At 41.9% G+C, this 25,447-nt stretch overlaps 1 protein-coding gene across 3 annotated transcripts in view; it reads left to right on the forward strand.

Annotated features, from left to right (window-relative positions):
- The window catches only part of Dip2b (disco interacting protein 2 homolog B), a 248,755-nt gene that overhangs the window by 13,054 nt on the left and 210,254 nt on the right, over window positions 1-25,447 (forward strand). The window lies entirely within an intron of this gene.

Genomic DNA, 25,447 nt, shown 5'->3' on the forward strand with positions numbered 1-25,447 from the left:
GGCTGGTTTTGAACCATGATCCTCAGATCTCAGCCTCCTGAGTAGCTAGGATTACAGGTATGAGGCCCCAGTGCCCGGCACCTGCCTTCATTTTTACCTTACTGTTCCTTTCATGCTTTCTCTCTGCAGCTATGCTGAAAGGCACTTCCCTGAATGTGCTGTCTTTGCACTTCTATGTGTGGCCTTGCTCTAAACATGCCGCTCTGGTGTGTTCTTCCCTCTTGTCTGTTCCACTCAGTTTTCTGTGAGAAGCATTTCTTCCTCAGCTCTCTTAAGTTTCTGAATAAGTACCACTGGGTTTTGTGTGTGTGTGTGGCCTGGTGCTGGTGGCTGATGCCTGTAATTCTAGCTACTCAGGAGTCTGAGATCTGAGGATCATGGTTCAAAGTCAGCCCAGGCAAGAAAGTCCGTGAGACTCTTATCTACAGTTAACCACCAGAAAAACCATAAGTGAAGCTATGGCTCAAAGTGGTAGAGTGCAAGACTTGAGTGAAAAAAGCTCTGGGATAGTGCCCAGGCACTGAGTTATAAGTTTCAGTACCAACAAAACAAAACAAACAAACAAAAACCCACAAAACTTTTCAAGGGCTGGGAATGAGACTTAGTATTAGAATGCTTGCCTAGCATGCATGAAGCCCTGGGTTTGATTCCTCAGTACCACATAAATAGATAAAAGCTGGAAGTGGCACTATGTCAAGTAGGAGAGTGCTGGCCTTGAGCAAAAAGAAGCTCAGGGACAGTGCTTGGGCTCTGAGTTCAATCCCTAGAACTGGCAAAACAAACAAACAAACAAACAAACCCAAACCTTTTCTATTTGTTGGGTCTTTGAGCCCCAATGTCTAATATTACCCTACTATGGTTATTTTTCAAATTGTTTTAGAGTTATAAAATTATCATTTGCAAAAATATATTTACCGGCCTGGGAAGGTGGCTCATTGGTAGAGTGCTTGCTTTGCATGCTTGAGGCCCTGGGTCCGATTCCCCTGCACCACATAAGCAGAAAAACCAGGAAGTGGCACTGTGGCTCAAGTGGTAGAGTGCTAGCCTTGAGCTGAAGAGCTAAGGGACAGTGCCCAAGCCCGGAGTTCAGGCCCCACAACTGACCAAAAAAAAAAAATGTGTATATATTATACCCTCATAATAAGCTGCTTGAGGGCAGCATATGGGATCCTTTAGCTTAAATGTTTTTCAGTTCAACTAGAGAACAAACAAATGTAGAATCTCATCAACCTTCCTGTTTGTTTATTTATATCTAGTATCTGACACTCTTCTATTTCTCAGCTTTTTTATGCTTTTTCCTTGAAAGTCTTGTTGCCTTTGCAGTGAGTGTTCTCCCTGTCAGGACTGCTTTTTCTCCTGTTAACATCCTACCCCTGTTCCCAGGCCCGACTCTATCCCCTCCATTATGAAACCAGCTGACTGCTTTAGTCCATATTAATCTCTTCTATTTTTAGACTATTGTATTCAGCAACATAGTTTAACACTTAATTCACCCCTACTTGTTTCATTTATGTCTTTTTTTTTTTTTTATCCTCCTGTGCTTGTTTCTTAGTTTAATTTTTTTGAGGCAGGATCTGGAGCTCACTATATTGCTCAGGCTGGCTTCAAACTCAATCCTGTCTCACTCAGCCTTTCAAGTGCTAGGATTACAGGTGGGAGCCACCACACCTGGCTTTTTCTCCCTCTTGAGTTAGACTTCACATTTCTTAAATGTAACGACAATGTCTTTTACATTTTGTAGCTTATACATTACCAGTAAGTTGCTGACTATCAGTGTGTCAGTAAAGATGTGTGGAATACATCCACTTTTTTTTTTTTTTTGGGTCGGTTGCGGCGCTTGAACTCTGGGCTTGGGCGCTGTCCCTGCGCAGTTAAGCCATCATATTTTTTAATGATTGTGGGAAGCTAGCACATGACCACATCTCTATTACTGTCTCTGAAACTCAGTTCAAATAAAATAATTGCAAAGTTTGTGGCAAAAATACCAAGAGAGGGCTGGGAAGGTGGCTCAGTGGTAGAGTGCTTGCCTTGCATGCCTGAGGCCCTGGGTTCGATTCCTCAGCACCACATAATCATAAAGAAAAAAAAACCGGAAGTGGTGCTGTGGCTCAAGTGGTAGAGCGCTAGCCTTGAGCTGAGGAGCTGAGGGACAGCGCCCAGGCCCAGAGTTCAGGCCCCACGACCAGACCCAAAAAAAAAAAAAAACAAAAAACCAAGAGATTGAATGAGAACACATGAGGATAAAGTTAGAGTATGGAGGATTGATGCAATAAATGTAAAATGTAAAAAAACAAAAAACAAAACTTGTTAAAAAAAATTAGTAAGGGCCTGGGAATATGGCTCAGTGGTAGCGTGCTTGCCTAGCATGCATGAAGTCCTGAGTTTGATTCTTCAGTACCACATAAACAGAAAAAGCCAGAAGTGGTGCTGTGGCTCAAGTGGTAGAATGCTAGCCTGGAGCAAAAAGAAGCTCAAGGACAGTGCCTAGGCCCTAAGTTCAAGCCCCAGGACTAGGAGAAAAAAAATCAGTAAGACTTTTATTTTATTTATTTTATTTTTTTTGGGTCCGGTTGTGGGGCCTGAACTCCGGGCTTGGGCACTGTCCCTCAGCTCTTCAGCTCAAGGCTAGCACTCTACCACTTGAGCCACAGTGCCACTTCCTGGTTTTTCTGCTTATATGGTGCTGGGGAATCGGACCCAGGGCCTCAAGCATGCAAAGCAAGCACTCTACCAATGAGCCACCTTCCCAGCCCCTCAGTAAGACTTTTAGGAGGGAGGTGTGGCTCAGGTGCCAGCCAAGTAAGTAAGCCAAGTGAAAGCGAGGAGGTCCTGAGTTCAAGCCCTTTTTAAAAGACAATTTAGAAGGAAAAATAATAGAAGTTTTCCTGAGCTAAAAGAGAACAAATGGAAAAGATTATTTGGATGAGTTCACTGTGTTTCTGGCAAGATTAAGGCAAAAGGGCACTAAGACAAATTCTGATAAAATTCTTGGCTGCCTGTGGCCTGTTGCCTGTTGCCTGTATTGATAATGTTGTGCATGGCTTGAGAGTGATGTTGTAAGTATCCAAAGGGCCCTTGGCAGATAGTCTGAAATGAGGAACCATTTTTATTTTTTATTTTTGCTAGTCCTGGGGCTTGAACTGAGGGCCTGGGCACTGTCCTTGAACTTCTTTTGCTCAAGGCTAACTTGAACCACAGACCCACTTCCGATGTTTTCGGTTTATGTGGTACTGAGGAATCAAACCCAGGGCTTCATGCATGATAAGCAAGCACTCTACCACTAAGCCACATTTTTGCTAGCCCCAAGGAACAATTTTAAGGTAAGTTGGTTGAGGAGTCCATAGAATGTAAGGAATCCTGAGTTTCTTGGTGAGTGTTGGTGATTCATGCCTGTAATCCTATTTACTCAGTAGGCTGAAATCTGAGGGGTCAAGGCTTAAAGTCAGGCCCAGAAAAGTCTATGAAACATACTTTTATCTTCAATTAACCGCTGAAAGGCAGGAAGTGAAGGTGTGGTTTAAGTGAAAAAGGTAAGGGACAGTGACCAGGCCCTCAGTTCAAGCCCTAGTACTGACACAAAAAAGAAAAAGAAAAAAATCCCAAACTTCTTGTTTTATTCTTCCAAGAGGAGCATTCTGGGTCCAGATAATTTTTTTCTTACACTGTCTTTCCAATGCCCTTTAGATAGGCAAAGCTTAACATTATAGCAGCCAGCAAAGGAAAGATATCTAAAGGAAACCCCTCTCTCCCACTTTTTTTTTTTTTTTTTTTTTTGTCGGTCGTGGGGCTTGAACTCTGAGCTTGGGTGCTGTTGCTGCGCTCTTCAGCTCAAGGTGAGCGCTCTACCGCTTGAGCCATGGCGCCACTTCCGGTTTTCTAGTGGTTTATTGGAAATAAGAGTCTCACGGACTTTCCTGCCCAGGCTGGCTTTGAACCGTGATCCTCAGATCTCAACCTCCTGAGTATCTAGGATTACAGGCCTGAGCCACCGGTGCCCAGCTTTCACTCAGGGCCTGGGCATTGTCTCTGACCTTTTTTACTCAAAACTAGTACTCTATCCCTTGAGCCACAGATCCACTTTTGATGTCTTGGTGGTTAATTGGAAATAAAGAGTCTCATGGATTTTCTTGACTGGGTTGGCTTTGAATTGTAGTCCTCAGATCCCAGTCTCTTGAGTAACTAGGATTACAGGTGTGAGCCATCAGTACCCATCCTACTCCCTTTTTATTGGTGTTCCTGGGGCCTCACACTAATTGGACACTTTATTAGTTGAGCTAGGTCCCCCAATCCTTTTCTTTCGATTTTTCATGTAGTGTCTCTCCATAACTCTACTTATCCTTAAATTGGAATCTATCTTCAGCTTCTAAGTAGCTAAGATTACAGACATGTACTAGTACAGTTGACTTAAAAGATCCATTTTAATGTGCATAGAACAGTTAATGATGGGTAGTTAGAGCAGAGAGATGATAAATTGATAACTGACACACCCTTGATTGCTTTTTTCTTTTTTATAATTTTTTTATTGTTATTAAGTGACTACATAATTTCACAAATTTCACAGTATTGTGAGATAGTGATACTTAAAGTCACAAACACATTCAAACCTTCATGGGGCATATTGTCTTTATTGTGGTCTACAAAGTTTATGAGTTCTATGGATTGCTCTCTTTTCTTTTTTTTTTTAATTTTTTTAATTTTTTATTTTTTGTCGGTTGTGGGGCTTGAACTCTGGGCCTGGGCGCTGTCCCTCAGCTCTTCAGCTCAAGGCGAGCACTCTACCACTTGAGCTACAGCGCCACTTCCGGTTTTCTGGTGGTTTATTGGAGATAGGAGTCTCGTGGTCTCTCCTTCCCGGGCTGGCTTTGAACCGCCATCCTCAGATCTCAGCCTCCTGAGTAGCTAGGATTACAGGCGTGAGCCACCAGCGCCCGGCTTTTATTTTGTTTTTTTTGGGAGGGGTTGGGTCGTGGGGCCAGAACTCTGGGCCTGGGTACTGTCCCTCAGCTCTTCAGCTCAAGGCTAGTGCTCTACCACTTGAGCCACAGCGCCACTTTCTGGCTTTTTTTCTTTTTGCTTATGTGGTGCTGAGGAATCGAACCCAGGGCCTCATGTGTGCAAGGCAAGCGCTTTACCACTGAGCCACCTTCCCAGCCCGGATTGCTCTCTTTTCTTAAATCCATTTCTGCATGTCAGGTCCATCTGAAGCTGTCTTGAGAATATATCCTAAGTCTGCTCCAGCCCATCAGTAATTGCAGCTAATCATCGCCTTGCTTGTGTTACCATATCTCTTGCTTCTGGAATGCCTTACCTGACATTTCTGCTTTCTTTCTATCTTTTTTTTTTTTTTTTTTTAACATTTACTCAGTGAAAACCTCTTTTATTCATGTTTCAGTACAAATCTCAAGTCCAAAGTAGTGAATGACTCAATTATACAATTTATATAGAACTCATTTGTAACATTGTTCATGATAGATCCTCTAAATCTTTTTTTTTTGCTGGTCATGGAGCTTGAACTCTGGGCCTGGGCACTGTTCTGAGCTCTTCAGCTGAAGGCTAGCATTCTACTACTTGAGCCATAGCACTCACTTCCAGCTTTTTCTGTGTATGTGGTACTGAGGAATTGAACCCAGGGCCTCATGCATGCAAGGCATCTGCTTTCTTCTCTAAACAATATTTCACCAAATAGCTGGAAAACCTTTTAAAGTGCAAAGCAGGTCATGTTGTTTACCTGTTTTTTTAATAAGACCCAAGCCCTTTAGCATGGCCTTGGAAGCCTACACAGTCCTGTTTGTTGCCCTTATGTGGTTTCTCCTACACTGCTGACCCATTTTCTTCCTTCTTTTCCTTCCTTTTCTCTCCTCCCTTCTCTCATTCTTCCTTTCTATTTTCTTTTACCTTGTTTATTTTTATTTATTTTTTGAAGGTAAATAGAATTGGTTTATTTGAAACTGAAAGAAGTAGCAGAAACCATGAGGAGGAGTCTAAAGAGGAGTCCTAGCCGGGCACCGGTGGCTCACGCCTGTAATCCTAGCTACTCAAGAGGCTGAGATCTGAGGATCGCGGCTCAAAGCCAGCCCGGGGAGGAAAGTCTGTGAGACTTTTTTTTTTTTTTTTTTTTTTGCCGGTCATGGGGCCTGAACTCTGGGTCTGGGCGCTGTCTCTCAGCTCTTCAGCTCAAGGCTAGCGCTCTACCACTGGAGCCACAGCACCACTTCTGGCTTTTTCTGTTTATGTGGTGCTGAGGAATCGAACCCAGGGCCTCATGCTTGCAAGGCATGCACTCTACCGCTGAGCTACCTTCCCAGCCCAAGTCTGTGAGACTTTTAACTCCAAAAAACCACTAGAAAACTGGAAGTGACACTGTGGCTCAAGTGGTAGAGCATTCACCTTGAGCTGAAGAGCTGAGGGACAGCGCCCAAGCTGAGTTCAAGCCCCACGACCGACCAAAAAAAAAAAAGAGGAGTCCTTCCTCTTTCTTTCTTTCTTTCTTTTTTTGAGGGTCCAGGCCTTTAACATGGGGCCTAGGTGTTGGTCCATCCCTGAGCTTCCTTTGCTCAAAGACAGTGCTCTACCATTTGAGCCACTGCTCGACTTCCAGCTTTTTTGATAATTTATTGGGGATAAGAGTCTTACAGACTTTCCTGCCCGGTCTGGCTTTGAATCTCCATTTTCAGGTATCAATCTCCTCAGTAGTATGATTACAAGCATAATCCATCAGTGCCTGTCTCCACTTCTTCATTTTATTTGTTTAGCTGATATTTATTGAGTGTCAGTGATAGAACAGAGGTTCACAAAATTCCTGGCCTTAGGGAGCTTACACCCAACCTGTAGGAATCAGGACAGAAAACAATGTATCTCTTTTAGTGGAGAAAAAAGCATAGAGGCATAGAAAATACTGGGACAGGATTAATGATAATATTTTAAAGTCGTCAGGGAAGGCTTCAATGTAAGATAATATTTGGACAAAATCTTCAGAGTGATGAGGCTTCCTGTTTCTTGAAGTTACCAGGCTGTGGTTGATAGATTCTAGGTTTGCCCTTGGCTTTCTTCTGCCTGGAATGTTTTGTTGCAAGATCTGTGCTTGGCCAACTTAAAGTTAATTCTTAGAGATTCCTTCCCTGGTCCCCAAGTTTAAATTAGCAACTTCTTCCCTCATTCTCCATCTCAGACTTTTTCCTGCCTTAAAGTTTCTAATTAATACCACCATTTGAAATGATCTTGTTCATGTATTTATTGTTCATTATTGAATTTTCCCAGTAAAATAGTAGTACAAGTGCAGATAGAGAGCTTGCTATCATGTTCTCCGCTGTCTCTCAGGGTATAGAATATGCCCTAAATAGAATTGTTCAAGTGAATGAGTGGACATTGCAGGGAAGAGATTCTAATGGTTTCCTTCGGTGGTGGCAGCTTTGAAGATTCAAGTTTTGTCCCGGGGTCTGTTTCAGTAAGGCACCCCTGTGGAAGCTAGCCACAGCAGGAATACGAAAGCCTCTGTATTATTTGGGTAGTTTCTTCCTTCACCTGTTTATGTGCCCTCTGATCCTATTTGTGATTTTTGCAATTGGATGATGTGTGACAACTTTCCATTTCATCAGCCTGCTTGGCTGCTTTGCCTATTCAGTTCAGATGATATTTACTATGCAAATACCGTTGGCACTCACTGCTCTAGGCCTCCTGGCATGAGAGCTGGAACCCTACCATGCTCTCTGCAGAGGGGAATTCTCACTTTTTGTTGTTCTTTATACTTTGCTTACCTGTAGATTCTTGTTCTTTCTGCATTAACCAATGTATCACCCACAAGTTCTATTCTCTGACATAAGTTGCTTGGATGGATTTTCTGTAGACTACACATTGTCAGCAACCTTCATTTTGGTTTAACTGGTTCTAGCTGGAATAAAACTAAATATTTTACATTCTAGCTTTTCCAACATTTTTTCTTAGCTCTCTCATATCTTTTGCAGCATGTTGGAAAATCAGAGGAATGAAATATTCAACCATATGGTACATACTGGGTTTGCTGAACTAAGTCAGACCTTTGGTCAATTTATTCTAGCATATGCAAACAGTGTGGTGACTTCCAGAGTCATTCATGGGCGTCCATAATGTGTCTAGGTGGACACAGAATATTTGTCTCTGAGGTTCTCCAGCATTCCTCACAGGTGCCTATTGACTACCCATGTCAAAGATAATGTTTCAACACCAAATTTATTATAATTGCACATATAGACCAAAAAATCTCAAAATGTCCATTTAGTTGGCATTCTGTCCTGAATTTTAAGTTTCTTTCTGTGCTTGATAAGTAGCACTTGGAACATCTTTTTTTTTTTTTTTTGTCGGTCGTGGGGCTTGAACTCTGGGCCTGGGCGCTGTCCCTCAGCTCTTCAGCTCAAGGCGAGCGCTCTACCACTTGAGCTACAGCGCCACTTCCGGTTTTCTGGTGGTTTATTGGAGATAGGAGTCTCACGGTTTCTCCTGCCCGGGCTGGCTTTGAACCGCGATCCTCAGATCTCAGCCTCCTGAGTAGCTAGGATTACAGGCGTGAGCCACCAGCGCCCGGCTACTTGGAACATCTTAATAATTAAGATAGTTCTGTGCTGGGCGCTGGTGGCTCACTCCTGTAATCCTAGCTACTCAGGAGGCTGAGATCTGAGGATCGTGGTTCAAAGCAGGCCTGGACAGGAACATCCGTGAGACTCTTCAATGAACCACTGTCAGTGGTGCCTGCCTGTAATCCCAGTGATCAAAAGACTGCAGATAGAGGGTCTCCTTGGAGGGCATTGAGCTACTTAGTGACATTCTGTCTCCAAAAAAAAAAAAAGATTATCCTATACCAGCAAAAGACTGAAAAAACATTAGTTACTGGCATCATCATGGTCAGAAATAAATTGTTCAGGATCCTGAATTTGATGGTCTTCAACTTTTCTTTATAATTATAAAGTGCTTTTCATTAGCAGTACAGTTTCTCCCTTTCATTGATCCCTTTTCCTTTCTTTGTGTTTAGATTTAGATGCCTCAGTTTTCTCCTATACAAATGAGGATGGTGATAGTATTTAACTAATAGGATTGATTTGAGGTCTGAGTTCATGGAAAAGTATAGTGATTGAAATATATGTCTGCTACACTGGGAACAATATAAGTAAATGATTAGGTCTGGGAAGGTGGCTCAGTGGTAGAGCGCTTGCCTTGCATGTATGAGGCCCTGGGTTTGATTCCTCAGCACCACATAAGATCTGAGGGACAGCGCCTAGGCCCAGAGTTCAGGCCCCACGACCGGACCAAAAAAAAAAAAAGTATTTTATTATTTTTGCAGTATTATTTTATTTCCAACTTTCATCGTCATAGAACTTATGATTAATAAATGTAAATATCTGCACTGGGCATAGAGAACTAGATTTGGGTCTAACATTAGTCCAGACAGCTGTATGTATGTATGTATGTATGTATGTATGTATGTATGTATGTATGTATGTATTTATTTATTTGTCAGTTGTGGGGCCTGGACTCTGTGCCTGGGTGCTGTCCCTCAGCTCTTCAGCTTAAGGCTAGCACTCTAGCACTTGAACCACAGTGCCACTTCCAGCTTTTTCTGCTTATGTGGTGCTGAGGAATTGAACCCAGGGCCTCATACATGCAAGGCAAGCCTTGTACCACTGAGCCACCTTCCCAGCCCCAAAGAGCTGTATTTAACCATGAGAATAAGTGAAAGAGGGCCTGAAATAAAAGTCTCTCAGAGATGCTGGGGAATGCTGGTAGCATGGTAGAGGGAAGAATGCCCGCAGAGACATGGCTGGAAGCTTATCAAGAAAGCCAGAGAAGGAAAATCGAATTTGAGGGCCAGGAACATATAAAAGAGAAGGTGATTAAATGTTGCTGCAAACACCAAAGTAGTAAGGATTAACATGTATTCATTGGACTTAGCCACAAGGTGATTAATGAACTAGGTAGTTTTAATGTAATGGTATAAGGATCAGAAGCCAGCTAATGATAAAAAAATGAGGAAATGAGAGGAGGTGAATGAATTTTGAAAACCAATTTTCAGTAAGTTTGACAATAGGAGGAGAGCAGGACATAGCAGCAGTTTTTGGTTTTTGGGTTTTTTTTGACCAGTCTTGGGGCTTGAACTCAGGGCAGAGCACTGTCTGTAAGCTTCTTTTGCTCAAGGCTAGCACTCTACCACTTGAGCAACAGCGCCATTTCTGGCCTATTCTGTGTATGTGGTACTGAGAAATCAAACCCAGGGCTTCATGCATGCTAGTCAAGTGTTCTACCATTAAGCCATATCCCCAGCCCCATGGCAATAGTTTTTTTTTTTTTATAGTTCTTAGGGAAGATATGATATTGCAAATAGTTTCTTCTCCCCTTCTTCCGTTCATTTTTTTTTCTATGCCAGTACTGTGGCTTGAACTCAAGGCCTCACACTCACTGATTTTTGCTCATAGCTAGTGCTCTACCACTTGAGCCATGCCTTTGGCTTTTTGTTGGTTAATTGGAGATAAGAGTTAGTTGGACTTGTGTGCCTAGGCTAGCTTTCAATTGAGCTCCTGAGATCTCAGCCTCCTGAGTATTACCAGAGAATTACAGGCATTAGTTACTGTTACCTGGCAGCATTGTTGATATCTTGAGAACATCAGCCAGGACATTCATCCCCACCATTATGGCAGCATGGAAAGGCGGTGGAAAGAGCAACTCTTAACTTTAATTCTGTCAGTCTTCTAAAGGGGATTTGTAGCAATACTATAGAATAAGTGTGGTATGTCTTCTATAACCCTTTTAAAATGAAGTCTGGGGAAAATTAGTGCCATACCCAAAATATGCATATATTTTAATGCAGAGTTGGAGATCTAAGATAAAATACAATCTAAAGTTTAAAATTTGTGAAGAATAAATTTTGCTCTAGTGGTTGGCATCTTTATGCTGTACATCCTCTAAGCCTTCTAGCCCTTGCTTCTTACCCCTTTTTTTAAATTTGTTTTTGGGTCCGGTCGTGGGGCCTGAACTCTGGGCCTGGGCGCTGTCCCTCAGCTCTTCAGCTCAAAGCTAGCACTCTACCACTTGAGCCACAGCGCCACTTCCAGCTTTTTTCTTTTTGCTTATGTGATGCTAAGGAAGCGAACCCAGGGCCTCAGGCATGCAAGGCAAGCGCTCTACCACTGAGCCACCTTCCCAGCCCACCCCTTTTTTTTTAATAGAAAGAATTCAAAGAATGTTCTCATAGGCCAGGGAGAATTACTGAAGAATTACAATTAAGAGTGTATGACATCTTCATTTGGTGGAAATCACTCTGGGGAAGGATAGTTTCAGGCTCCTGTGTCACAAACCAAAGGGACACCATTTACATGGAGTATAATGCGAAATAGTCCTAAATAGGCTATAAAATGAGAAAATGAGTCGTCTCTGCAGTACAATTAGGGAAGATGTGATAAAAAGGCATTTAAAGAGGCAGAGTTGATGAGACTAATGTGGAGAAGCAGGAGATCACATGGATGTATAAATGTGTAGAGGGAACCTAGTGGACTTAATCTCTGGTGGCTTTTTTATGATACTATTACTGGGACTTGTTCTCAGAGCCTGTGCTCTTGCTCAACTTGTTTGCTCAGGGCTGATACTCTGCCACTTGAGTTACACCTGTAATGTGGCATTTTGCTGTTTAATTTGGAGATAGAGTGTCAGGACTTTTCTGCCCAGGCTGGCTTCGAACCTCAGTCCTCCAGGTTTGAGCCCCCTGAGTAGCTAGCATTATAGATATGAGCCACCAGTACCTGGTTTGGTCTCTGGCTTCTTGACGAAGAGACCATTATTTCCTAATGTAAAGGAGAAGGAATAGGAGATGGCTGAGATACAATTTCACTGAATCTGGGGATGCGAGAATGGAGGTCTGTAGCAGGCGGTGTTCTTCAGCTCTACATTGAACATTCCTCAGTATGTCTCAGTGATAATAGAAGCCATGGCCTAGTTGAAGTCCAAAAGAGCAGGGAGAAGAGACTAAATAGACTGCTGGTGGGTACTGTTATTTAATAAGATGCTGCAAAAAGGAACCTGAAAAAGAGAGTGATCAGGGCTGGGAAGGTGGCTCAGTGGTAGAGCACTTGCCTTGCATGCATGAGGCCCTGGGTTCAATTCCTCAGCACCACATAAGCAAAAAGAAAAAAGCCGGAAGTGGCGCTGTGGCTCAAGTGGTAGAGCACTAGCCTTGAGCTGAAGAGCTGAGGGACAGCGCCCAGGCCCAGAGTTCAGGCCCACGACTGGACCCCAAAAAAAAAAAAAAAAAAGAGAGTGATCAAAGAGAGGAAAAAGAACAAAGCAACAGGGAATTTCCTAATTGTGTATTATTGTAGAGTTTAAGATATGGACTGAGAAAATGTCACTGAGATTTACAAGGAGAGAGGGGTCGTTAGTGGTGACCTTTGTGTGAACTTTTTTTTTTGGTTGGTTGTGGGGCTTGAACCCTGGGTCTGGGCATTGTCCTTCAGCTCTTCAGCTCAAGGCTAGTGCTCTATCACTTGAGCCACAGCACTACTCCCAGTCTTCTGGTGGTTAATTGGAGATAAGAGTCTCATAGACTTTCCTGCTTGGGCTGGCTTTGACCGTGATCCTCAGATCTCAGCCTCCTGAGTAGCTAGGATTACAGGCATGAGCCACTGGTGCCCAGCTTCGTGAACTCTAGTAGTAGCACTAGGAGCAGAATGGTGTGGGAGGCTGTACCCTATGGGTTTCTATGTGCTTCCTATGGGAATGCAAGGCAGAGGGGAAGTAGAGGTAGGTACTGTCCTATCAAGCCTAGTTGTGTGAAGTGAAGAAGAGAAAAGAAAAGCAAACAAACAAAAAGGTAGCTAGGATGCTTGTACATTTGTCTGTCTTTGTTTCTCTTGTTTCATTCACTGCTATATTTCTAGGGTTGAAAAGAGGTGCCTGGTAGGTATGTGACAGTTGAATTAATGGATTCTGTTAAGGGGAGACTTGAGTATGTTCACTTGGGTAGAGGGGCAAGGGTCTTGGAGAGTAGGTGTTGTGGAGTAGGCCTTCCTTAAAGTTGGAGAGCCCAGCACTGCTAGAATGCTCATCTGGATATCAGGAGTGACTGCTTTTCTGTTAAAATGGAAGGGAAGGAGGAAGGCAGATATTTATAGATGGTGGAGGAGGAAGTTGAAAGACTTCTCTCTTGATGGCCTTATGTGAGTATTCTTTCCGTTAAAAATAGAGTGAGTGTATGTATCTTTGGAAAATGCTTTGTGAATACATTAAAAAAAAATATCCACCCTCGTTTAAATGAGTCGGCTTGCTTGGAAAGTCATAGCCATATAATTGTAGGCCTGTCCAAGGTTGTGATCATGACATAAAGGGGAGGTGAGGTCAGGATGAGTAGGTCTTTCACCTCAGACCTGAAAGTTGGGCATGGCTGTGAGCTGACAGAGGGGAATAGACACACCTGTGTGCACCCTAGCTGTTCTGCCCTGGAAGTAGTAGAATTCAGTCCTTGGGCTTTTATGGAAGTGGGGGAAGAAAGGGTATACAAGAAGCTCACATTTTCCTTTGTAAGAGAATGAACAGGCCTTGAGTGAAATCACTCCTTGTTACCAGATCCTTATCCTTGAGTCTTCCTCAGGCTTCTTTCCAATGATGTGTTTCTGATTCATTCCACAGGAAACTGCTTTCCCAACTTTGCCCAACCTGTTTCTCAAAAAAGTCTCTCTATTTAGAGGTAAAGGTAGTAGGAGAAAAAGGACATGACAGTGTCACAATGAGTAATAAAAATCCAAGTCATACAGACCACATTTGTCTATCACATTGTTTTAGTAAGAGAACATTAAAGTACTTGCTTAGAATTCTACGTTTTCAGTTTAATCAAATTCAAGACTCTGTTAGGTCCTGGTAGCTCATGCCTGTAATCCTAGCTGTAAGAAAAGAAAAAGAGCAGAAAGACAAACTCAGCAGATTTTATTTGGGAGGAAAACTTGAAAGGGCAATCAAGTCCCCCAACGAGGATCCCTTTAAATATTAGGCAGAGAAAGTTGGGGCAGATGGACTTGGGGTGAGGTGGAGGTGGGATAGGTGAGGAGTTTCAAGGTCTCAATAGCATCTGTGTCCACCAGGGGCTTAAGCACCAGCTGTGGCCTTGGTCTCAGGCTTTCTTCCAAGATAGCAGGGGAAAGGGAGATGATTGGCGGGGAGGAAGGGGGGAGATGGGTGTCTTTAGCAAGGACAGTTCTAAGATATGGCTGTCAGGGGGAAAGGTGAGTGCTTTCAGTTGAAGTTATTTTTCCATCACTAGTGACTCAGGAGGCTGAGATCTGAAGATCAAGGTTCACAGTCAGACTGGGCAGTAAAGTCCATTGAGAATCCCACCCCCCCCTCCCCAACCCGCCCCCCCCAACCCACCCCCTCTTTGGTTGTGGGGCTTGAACTCTGGGCCTGGGCGCTTGTCCCTGAGTTCTTCAGCTCAAGGTGAGCACTGTACCACTTTGAGCCACAGCACCACTTTCAGTTTTCTGGTGGTTAATTAATTGGAGGTAAGAGTCTCATGGACTCTCATGGAATCCGGGCTGGCTTTGAACCACGATCCTCAGATCTCAGCCTCCTAAGTAGCTAGGATTACAGGTGTGAGCCACCAGCGTCCAGCCCATTGAGACCTTATCTCTAGTTAACAACCAAAAAGTTGGGAGTTGTGGCTTAAGTGGTAGAGTGTTAGCCTGGAGTGGAAAAGTTAAGAGACAGTACCCAGGTTGTAAGTTCAAACTTGGTCTGGCATGTTCTCTCTCTCCTTTCCCCTCTTCCCCCCTCTCCCCTTTCTCCTTTCTCTCCACCCTATTTCTCTAGAACTTTTTGAAAGTTTGGAAAAGAGAATAGAAAGGATGGGTTTACAATCTGTTAGACTTTAGTTAAAACTGAAAACAAGCTGGTTGTTTTCTCATGTTGTCATCTGCATCAGCCAGCATTGGGAACCAACTTCTGGCAATTAAGCTATACAAGGCAGGGTAGAGTTGGATGTGAGCTCTGGCTTCCTCTGTTTTTGCATTTCTCACATGTTAGAACATGTTCCCTGGAAAGTGGCAGAGGATCCTTCAGGAAGGAAGTAGGTTCTAGGATACAGAGGGATTTTATTGAGACAAAGCTGCAGATTCTAGTCATACACTTGCTTCTATCAAGGGAGATAACTTCATAATGTAAAAAGCACCTGTTGACATTTTAGAGATTGAAGGAAATACTTTTTCTTCCTTGATAGAAGGTGATATCAAAAATTGACAAAGATATGATAATTGGAACTCAGCATACTAATTGGTTCAGTATTTAAGATTTTTTTTTTTGAGTCCAGTCGTGGGGCCTGACCTCTAGGCCTGGGCACTTTCCCCCAGCTCTTCAGCTCAAGGCTAACGTTCTACCACTTGAACCACAGCACCACTTCTGGCTTTTTTCTTTTTTGCTTATGTGGTGCTGAGGAATCAAAACCAGGGCCACATGTATGCAGGGCAAGCACTCTACCACTGAGCCACCTTCCCAGCCCCTCTAGATTGTTTAAACATTAGTTGATTAATTAAAACTCCACTGAGGCATTTAGTTTGGGGAAGAAGAAAGGACTTTATCAGAATTGTGGGAGAGAACAAGAGATTCATGTGGTTAATTTGACATTGATAACATAAGCATTTATTTCTCACTTTCACAGAGAACTAAGTTATTCCTTATTTTTCTGGAATTGATGTTATATGTTTGTGTCTAAAACTCTACTTCTGGTAATTTTGAATCCAGGTATGGTGGTGGAGGACAGAATGGGAAACATAAAACCTTGTCTCAAAAAAGAGGGAGGGGAATTTAGACCCTTGAACCCTTTTTATAGACTTTCAGTTACAATCTGTGTCACCATACCTGGCTTTCTCTCTCAAAGTTGTAATTACTGCTGGGTGCTGGTGGTTCATGCCGATAATCCTAGCTACTCAGGAGGCTGAGATCTGAAGATCGAAGTTCAAAGCCAGCCCAGGCAGGACAGTCCGTGAGACTCTTTATTTCCAGTTAACCACCAGAAAACCAGAAGTGGCACTGTGGCTCAAAGTGGTAGAGCACTATCCTTGAGCAAAAGAGCTCAGAGACAATGCCCAGGTCCCAAGTTCAAGCCCCATGACTGACTTAAAAAACAATTGTATTCGTGTTGTGCTGTGCTTCTGTAGTTCAGAAGTACCATGCAAGAAAACCTGAGTTTGATTTCCAGCTATGCCAAAATAGTAAAATATTCATCTTACAAATTGTTCTATAATCCAAATATACAGTAGATTGGAAACCAGTATTTTGAAAATAAAAACCAGTATAAAAAAGTAGATTGGAACATGTAGAACAGTGCAAGTCTTGCATGTCTCTATAATAAATAATTTTCTTATATTTTCTTAACACATCATTAGGGTCAGAAATCTGTTCCATTGCTGGTTCCTTTTTTTTTTTTTTTTTTTGCCAGTCCTGGGGCTTGAACTCAGGGCCAGGGAGCTGTCTCTCATCTTCTTTTGCTCCAGGCTAGCACTCTACCACTAGAGCCACAGCACCACTTCTGGCCTCTTCTTATATGGTGGTAATGAGGAATTGAACCCAGGGCTTCATGCATGCTAGGCAAGCACTCTACTACTGAGCCACCTTCCCAACCCTGCTGGTTCCATTTCTTTGGAGTTAAATTTTCTTTTTTCTTTTGCTGATACCAGGGGTTAAATTTCAGGGCCTTACTATTGCTTGGTTTGCTTGCTAGCTTGCTTAGCTGATGCTCTACTACTATGCTTCCAGCCTTGTTTTTGCTGATTATTTTTGGAGAGGTAGTCTCATAGACTTTGCTGCCTGGGCTGCAGTTCTGTTATAAGCCTCTTAAATAGATAGGTCTATAGGCATAAGCCACCTACACCTGGCAGCAAGTTACTTTCCCTACTTTAACTTGTTCTTTTGTCCCTGAAACTGGGACTTATTTGCTATGGGATGCTATCATTGGCTGGTGCTCTACCACCTAAACCATGCTCCAAACCCCCACTTTAACTTTTTGTTAACTGTACTGTCAGAATCACTGCCTAAGTTCCTGGAAAAAATAAATTCCTTTGATTTAGATTTTGTTTCTTCCTGTAGTTGGACAGCTTCCTGTTTGCGCTACTGTACCTTCAGTTCTCTCTGTCTCTGCCTCTCTCAAACAGAATCTTCCCTTTTTTCTTTTCTTTTTTTTTGGGGGGGGGGTCCGGTCGTAGGGCCTTAACTCTGGGCCTGGGCACTGTCCCTCAGCTCTTCAGCTCAAGGCTAGTGCTCTACCACTTGAGCCACAGCGCCATTTCCGGCTTTTTGCTTGTGTGGTGCTGAGGAATTGAACCCAGGGCCTCATGCATGCAAGGCAAGCACTCTACCACTGAGCCACCTTCTCAGCCCAGAATCTTCCCCTTTTTATCAACATGATATCCCCTTGAATCTCTCTGAGTATGTTAATTAGATATTTTTATCTAAAAAGTTCTTTTCTAATTCCTGAAATACCTTACATTTCTTTTGGGGAAAGTTTTTCTGCTTGTTCACTTTAGCGTTTTGTTGTTTCCTCAAATGCCATATAATTGATGGTGGTTCAGCTAATGTGAATGACTTGGCTATTTGTATGGATAATTGGTGTGGTTTTCTTCTGTAAGTGAAGAGTTTTTTTTTATTAGTATTTAAATTATGATGGTGGAATATTACATGCAAAAAGAGTAATAGGTGAGAAACAGTTGTAACTTGAACACTGCTACGTCTGTTGTCCAAACAAACTCAAACAAAATTATCTATAAGGCCCAGTGGGCCTCTTCTGTCACTTACATGTCAGATGCAGCTATTATCCCAATTTGGTTCATTGTCTAAATTTGCTTTATATTGTGTATTTGTCCCAAATAATAGATTAGTTTTACAAGTTTCTGAACTTTATTTGATGGAATTGTGTTCTATGTAGTCCTGAGCACCTTGCATTTTTTTGGCTCCGTATTGTTTTTGAGATTATTGCTGGTGTAAGTTATTGTAGTTCATTTTTTTCCTTGCTGCTGAAGCACTCCATTATATGAGTGCATCTCAGTTTATTAGTCCATTTACCACTTGGCAGATAGTTGAGTAGTTTCTGCTTTTTTGTTATTGTAAATGTTACAGCTATGAATATTACATATTTCACATTTGAAAATATGTACTTGCACCATTAGTCTTGGATTTTCAAATATATATGAGATACAACAAGAATTTTGGGTAGGAAATTGTGATTAAAATATATTTTGTAGACTTATTTGTGTTTTTCATAGTTTCTTAAATACATTTAGTTTTGTGTTCTGGGTTTTAAGAAAATAATTTAGCATAACTTTCTTTAAAGAATACAGAAGGAGGTGAGGGTTACAGAGAAACTTGAATTAGTAATTGTGGACCAATCTGTTCACCTTTGGGGAATAGTCTGGTGTAGGACCTTCTTTTAAAGATATATGTCAAGCTGGGCACCGGTGGCTCATGCCTGTAATCCTAGCTACTTAGGAGGCTGAGATCTGAGGATCGTGGTTTAAAGCCAGCCTGGGCAGGAAAGTCCATGAGACTCTTATCTCCAATTAACCACCAGAAAATCAGAAGTGGTGCAGTGACTCAAGTGGTAGAGTGCTCGCCTTGAGCCGAAGAGCTCAAGGCCCCCTCCCCCCCCCAAAAAAAATATATATGATAAACTTCACTCATAGACCTTTGGGACTCCTGTTTAAGTCAGATATGATGAGTGTTTCCTGATGCATAAACACAATGATACATTCATTTAAACATGTTTTGGGAGTTGTTGGAAATATTCTGATGATCACCATGGCAATTACACTTGGATAATGGAACTTGCTTGGACATGATAAAAACGTAAGCAGGTTTCCTTGGTTGGGCTTATGAAAGAACCTAAACCTGGGTTTGGAGGGATCCCAGGTGTTCTCCTCACTCACACCTTCTCTTTGCAGCAACACGCACTGCATAAACGTGAGAACAGTTGGCCATGCTTCCAGTCCTAGTTCAGGAAAGTCAAGTTTTAGAGTTAGGGTGGATGAAAACAGCTTCATGATAATAGCTGAGATTTAGTGTGGCTTAAGAGATCAGAAAGGGAAAACAAACCCACTTGATGTCCATATTAAGTCTAAATGTGAGTCCTTAATTTTCTCTTAACATCTCCTTTTCATATTTCACCAAACAGAATATTCACAGTTCTTTTCTCTCCCCTGCTGTGGAAAAGCATTTTAGAGAATATATTTGAATTTGGATGATGTAATATTTGTAAACTTATTATAGAGAAGTGTTACCTTTTCCCATATGGAGTATAAATGTATGTCATTGAGCCTCCATTTCTATCAAAATCGGAACAGGAATAAATACAATAATACATTCAGCATTTTTGTTATTGTAAAGAAATGTTAGTATATTAAGGAGATGTAAATGTACTTGGATTGAATAAGAATAAAAATTCCTAAAAGTGCTTAGGGTATTAGTAATTTATTTTTTCAGTACTGTGGTTTGAATTTAGGACCAAAGGCAGGGAGTGTTCTACCACTGAGTCATGCTGCCAGCCCCTAGTAATGGTTCTTAATTCTGGTTTGAAATTTGCATCATTGTGAGAAGAGGTGATATAGCCTTACAGTAGGAATTTTTTTTTTTAAATACATGGTCACAAACTGTCTGAAGAACAGAGAAAGACACACTAAGAGAAATACAAATGGAACATGTTAATTCTGTATTGTGGCTTACTGTAGCATTTCACATTCCTTTAAATTTTGAACTAGAATTCCTTCCAAAAAAATGTGTGACCCTGGGTGTTATGTGTGGTTGCCAGTTGTCTGACAGATTTGAAACTTTCTGGAATCTGACTCTTCTCTAAGCTGTACTATACAAAAGAACATAAGACATCCTACACATACATACTATTAAGGAAAGATAGAAAGTCTGATTAACTAGAATGGCAAAAGGCTGCACTTGCCTTGGAATTTTTTTTTTTTTTTTTTGTCGGTCGTGGGGCTTGAACTCTGGGCCTGGGCGCTGTCCCTCAGCTCTTCAGCTCAAGGTGAGCGCTCTACCACTTGAGCTACAGCGCCACTTCCGGTTTTCTGGTGGTTTATTGGAGATAGGAGTCTCGCGGTCTCTCCTGCCCGGGCTGGCTTTGAACCGGGATCCTCAGATCTCAGCCTCCTGAGTAGCTAGGATTACAGGCGTGAGCCACCAGCGCCCGGCTTGCCTTGGAATTTTTAAGTGTTTAAAAATATAAGTCTTGGGGCTGGGAAGGTGGCTTAGCGGTAGAGTGCTTGCTTTGCATGCATGAGGCCCTGGGTTCGATTCCTCAGCACCACATAAAGCAGAAAAAGCTGGAAGTGGCACTGTAGCTCAAGTGGTAGAGCGCTAGCTTTGAGCTGAAGAGCTGAGGGACAGTGCCCAGGCCCAGAGTTCAGGCGCACGACCAACAAAAAAACAAAACAAAAAAAAACAAAATACAAAAGTAAGTCTTTTCATCTTTATTGATATGTGTTTTTGTAATTATTTTCCTTATCTTCATTTTCCCATGTCAAAGGAAAAGATTCACTTTCTCTGAGTTATCCCTCTCTTGAAATGTCAGTTTTACTTAGACTTGTACTGTGAAGAATGTTATGTTTATGCCTGTGTCTGACGTGCAAAGTGAGACAGACAGAGAGTGGGTGACTGACTCAGATGTAAATGATCTTATTATACCTGGGTAGCAACCACACCTAGAAACCTTGACAATAACAGGGTCTATGTTTGATATTCCTTACTTGTTAAATCCTGTCTGGATTTTAGCATGTCATGTGTGCTGTTCATCAGCAAAACTGAACAGGTGCTAGAACAATTACAAAGCTTTAATCAGACTTATGATGACACTCCTTCTCTCTTAGGCTTTACAAAGAAAATGACACACAATAACCAAAACAAATTTTTGCTTGTTCCTTGTGGTCTTGGTCTGGTTCAGTGGTTTTAATGCTATACATCTTCCACCAAGATAGACAGCTCGGTGCTGGGCAAATTTGTCTCTCTCTCTTTTTTATTTTGTAGTGAATTCATTTTGTAAAAAAATGTAGCATACTATTTTTGAGTTGTAATAATAGGGAGTTTCCTTGTGAATCTCCATGCATACTCTCAATGTGCATTGAACAAATTGACCACTTCTGCCATACCCCCATTTCTTTCTTCTTTTTTTCAAAAGAAAGTGATGACAGTAAAAATGCAGAATCACGGATAGTGTGTAAAGTTACCTTCAGCTTATGTATATAAGATGAAACATGAATTTTGCATTTAGACTTGGATTCCATTGTGTTTAGACTTGGATCCCATTTCCAGTATTTCATTATTCATATACAGATAACCCAAAATTTGAAAAAATCTGAAATCAAAAAACACTTCTAAGCATTTTGGATGAGTGTTTGATTTGTTTCTACTTGTAACAGTTGGTTTTGTTTTCTTTCATTCTGGTAAATATAGTTTTATTTTCCTAGTACTTTTTTTCCCCTCATGGTTTTATTTTTTCTTAATGTACTTAATATACTAATGTATATTGGCTTTTTTTGGATATCCTTTTTTGTGGAGTATATTAGCCAAGCATATTTTGGCTACTTAAAAATTGTGTTTGTCTTTCTTCTTACTGACTTATAGACATTATATATTCTGGATATTGGTTGTATATGTTGCAGGTATCTTTTCTTGTTTGTTTTTGTTTTTTTTTTTTTGGTCAGTCATTGGGCTTGAACTCTGGGCCTGGGCACCGTCCCTGAGCTCTTCAGTTCTAGGCAAGCACTCTACCACTTGAGCCACAGTGCCACTTCTGGCTTTCTGGTGATTAATTGGAGATAAGAGTCTCACGGACTTTCTTGCCAGGGCTGGCTTTGAACCGTGATCCTCAGATCTCAGCCTTCCTAGGATTACAGGCATGAACCACTGATGCTGGGCTTTTCTTGGTGTCTTGACTTTGGTGTTCCTTAATTACACATTAAACTTATGGAAATAAACATTGCTATTTTGGTTTTAAAAAATATGTGCACACACCACATCTCTGTAGAGATCATTATGGGAACAGCCTAAGAAAATAGAAAGATCAGAAGTTCTGGTATAGTTCTAGCTATGCCTCTTCAGTAATGCTGGCTGTCTTAAAAATAAATGTGGGCTTTGGTTGCATGGAGAAGCAGCCAAGCGTAAGGATGGATCAATACAAATTCATCTCTAACCCTGGAGACTAGTAAAAGCTCAATCCCTGATGATACTGGCTTAGTAGAGCCATGCTTTTATATAACGTATAGCACATACAAGCTAATGCTTAAGTTGTACATCAGTGTTTAGGATCTTGATACATTTTGGTGTACCTGTTTGAAAAAGAGATAATGTAAACAAATTAAATTGACTTCTTTTTTTTTTTTTTTTTTTTTTTTTTTGTCGGTCGTGGGGCTTGAACTCTGGGCCTGGGCGCTGTCCCTCAGCTCTTACAGCTCAAGGCGAGCGCTCTACCACTTGAGCTACAGCGCCACTTCCAGTTTTCTGGTGGTTTATTGGAGATAGGAGTCTCATGGTCTTTCCTGCCCGGGCTGGCTTTGAACCGCGATCCTCAGATCTCAGCCTCCTGAGTAGCTAGGATTACAGGCGTGAGCCACCAGCGCCCGGCAAATTGACTTCTTTTATCCCCAGAGTTAGATTAAAATCCAAAATAGCTCCAAGTCACAAGTTAAAATATGTAGATACAGAGGACAAAAGACAGACATTGTTTCATTTAATATTAAGATCTCAGTTTGGCTGTAAGTTGGTAGTTTAAGTCTATTATGTGGCTTCCTTAAGCTTCAGTTTCCTCATCTGTGAAAAGGATAACAGGAACCTACTTCATACTGTTTTGTGAGGATTAAATGAGATGATTTGTGGTGATTGGTTCACAACAAAGCTCAGTAAATGTTTACTATTATGTATTAGGAAGTAAAGAATAAGGCTGAATGTATTCAATTTTTTTTTGGGGGGGGGTCTGGTCGTGGGGTCTGAACTCTGGGCCTGGGCGCTGTCCCTCAGCTCTTCGGCTCAAGGCTAGCGCTCTACCACTTGAGCCACAGTGCCACTTCCGGCTTTTTTCTTTTTGTTTGTGTGGTGCTGAGGAATTGAACCCAGGGCCTCAGGCATGCAAGGCAAGCGCTCTACCACTGAGCCACCTTCCAGCCCTGAATGTATTTAATTTGTAAGGACAAAGTGAATTTTTATATTCTTCTTCAAAAAAGTTTTTTTTTTTTTTTGAGACAGGGTCTTAATTGTGGCTCGGCTAGTCTTGCCTTAAGTGGTAGAATCCCAGTGCTAGAATCTGAGAAGCAAAAAAAATTTCTTTTTTGGTCAGGGGGGCCAGTCCTGGCGCTTGAACTCAAGGCCTGGACACTGTCCCTGAACTGTTTTTGCTCAAGGCTAACACTCTACCACTTGAGGCACAGTGCCACTTCATGCTTTTTCTGTTTATGTGGTACCGAGGATTGGAACCCAGGGCTTCACGCATGCTAGGCATTCTGCTACTGAGCCACCTTCCCAGCCCTGAGAAGCAAAATTTTAAGAGGACAAGGTTAAAGATAGTAATCGTTTCAAGAGTACAAGTTTATGTATTAAATTTTTGTTTTATCCCACTTTTCTCTTTGGCCTAGGGTTATCCCTGGATTTGAAGTTGCCTTTCCTGTTGTCTAAGCTTGCAACCCATGAAGCTAGCCTTCTGTAGCCTGCAGTTGACAGAAACACCAGTTCAGTTTACTTAGCACAACCACATTTACTTCTGAAAAACAAATTCACTGTTAATACTTCAGGCAAGAAGCTGAAATCAGAGGATTATAGTTCCAAAGCCAACCTAGGCAGAAAAGTCTGTCTTCTTCTCCAGTCAAGTCAGCAAAATACTGGGCTGTAGATGTGGCTCAAGTGCTAGAAAGCCAGCCATGAGCAAGTGAGTGCATAAGGCCCTGGTTCAAGGTACAGTACTGCTACATACAAATGCACACAAAAGCACAGCCCATAGTGGGAAGTGCATGCTCAGCATCTGTGTAGCCCTGAGTTCAGTCTCCAGCACCAAAATAAAATCATAGTACTTGCACTGTTTTTTGTTTTTAATGTTTTTTAAGATGTGAGATAATGCTGTGCTACTCAGGCTGGCCTCAAACTCCTGGGCTCCTGATTCCCCCCACCTCAACCTCCTGAATAGCTAGGACTATATAGGCATATATGCTTACCTACACGCAACACTTGCACTATTTTTAGCTTTTTTTCTTTGCTAAAATGTTGTTCCTCTCCAAGAATACAGCAGTGCTATTCTGTATTAATCACCTATCTCTTGATTTGTTTGGAAGACAGTGTGGAGATACTAGGATTAAATTCTCATATTCTCTCTCTCTCTCTCTCTCTCTCTCTCTCTCTCTCTCTCTCTCTCTCTCTCTCTCTCCCTCTCCCTATCCCTCTCCCTTTCCCTTTCTCTCTCCCTCTCCCTCTGTCCCTCCTTCTACAGTGTGGAGATACTAGGATTAAATTCTCATTCTCTCTCTCTCTCTCTCTCTCCCCCTCTCTCTTCCTCTCTCTCCCTCTCTCCCTCTCCCTCTCTCTACCCCCCCCTCTCCCCCTCTCTCTCTTTCTCTTTCTCTCTATCTCTCCCTGTCTCCCTCTTCCTCTCCTTCTCTCTCTCCCTCTCCCTCTCTCTCTCCCTTTTTCTTCCCCTCTCCCTCCCTCTCTCTCTTTCTCCCTTTCCCTTTCTCTTTCCCTCCTACTTGGGGTTTGAATTTAGCTGTCCCTGAGCTTTGTCAAGACTAGTACTCTTCCACTTGAGCCACAGCTCTACTTCCAGATTTTTGGTGGTTAGAATCTCATGGACTTTCTGGCCTATGTTGGATTTGAACAGTGATCCTTGAATCTTAGCTTCTTGAGTAGCTAGAATTACAGATGCCAGCTACTGGCGTCAATGAACTTTTTTCTTTTAAGATTAGGTACACATAAAAATAATCTTCTGGCTAAGCGAAAATAAGACATATGTAGTATTTCATACAAGTGAAAGGAACTGGTGATTAGTTAAGTTTGAAAGTATTCTTGCTGTCATAGGTTTATAAATGAACAAAAGGCAGGAAGAAGCTTTCATCATTACCTTTGTAGATTATTTAGAGTAGTGCTTTTTCAAAACCTTTCTTATTGTAGAATAATATCTCAAACATTGATATAAAAGTAGAGAAATAAGATAAATACATCCTTGTGTACCTATCACTCAATTTAACAATTATGAACTCATGATCAGTCTTATTAGTGTCTTCCCCTCCCCCTGTATTTAAAAGCAAATCTCCCGAGTATCTTGTCATCTCCCTCCACCTTCCCACTTACAGGTTTAAGACATGGGTGCCTGGCTAGCCTCTGCTTTCTCATTGCTGGGATTATGGGCATGTGCCAGTACATCCATTTTTTTTTTCTTAACCAGTCCTGGCACTTAAACTGAAGGCCTGAGCAC

Source organism: Dipodomys merriami, unplaced genomic scaffold (assembly GCF_024711535.1).
Source record: "Dipodomys merriami isolate MVZ:Mamm:240054 unplaced genomic scaffold, mDipMer1.0.p SCAF_10, whole genome shotgun sequence".
Taxonomy (NCBI): Eukaryota; Metazoa; Chordata; class Mammalia; order Rodentia; family Heteromyidae; genus Dipodomys; species Dipodomys merriami.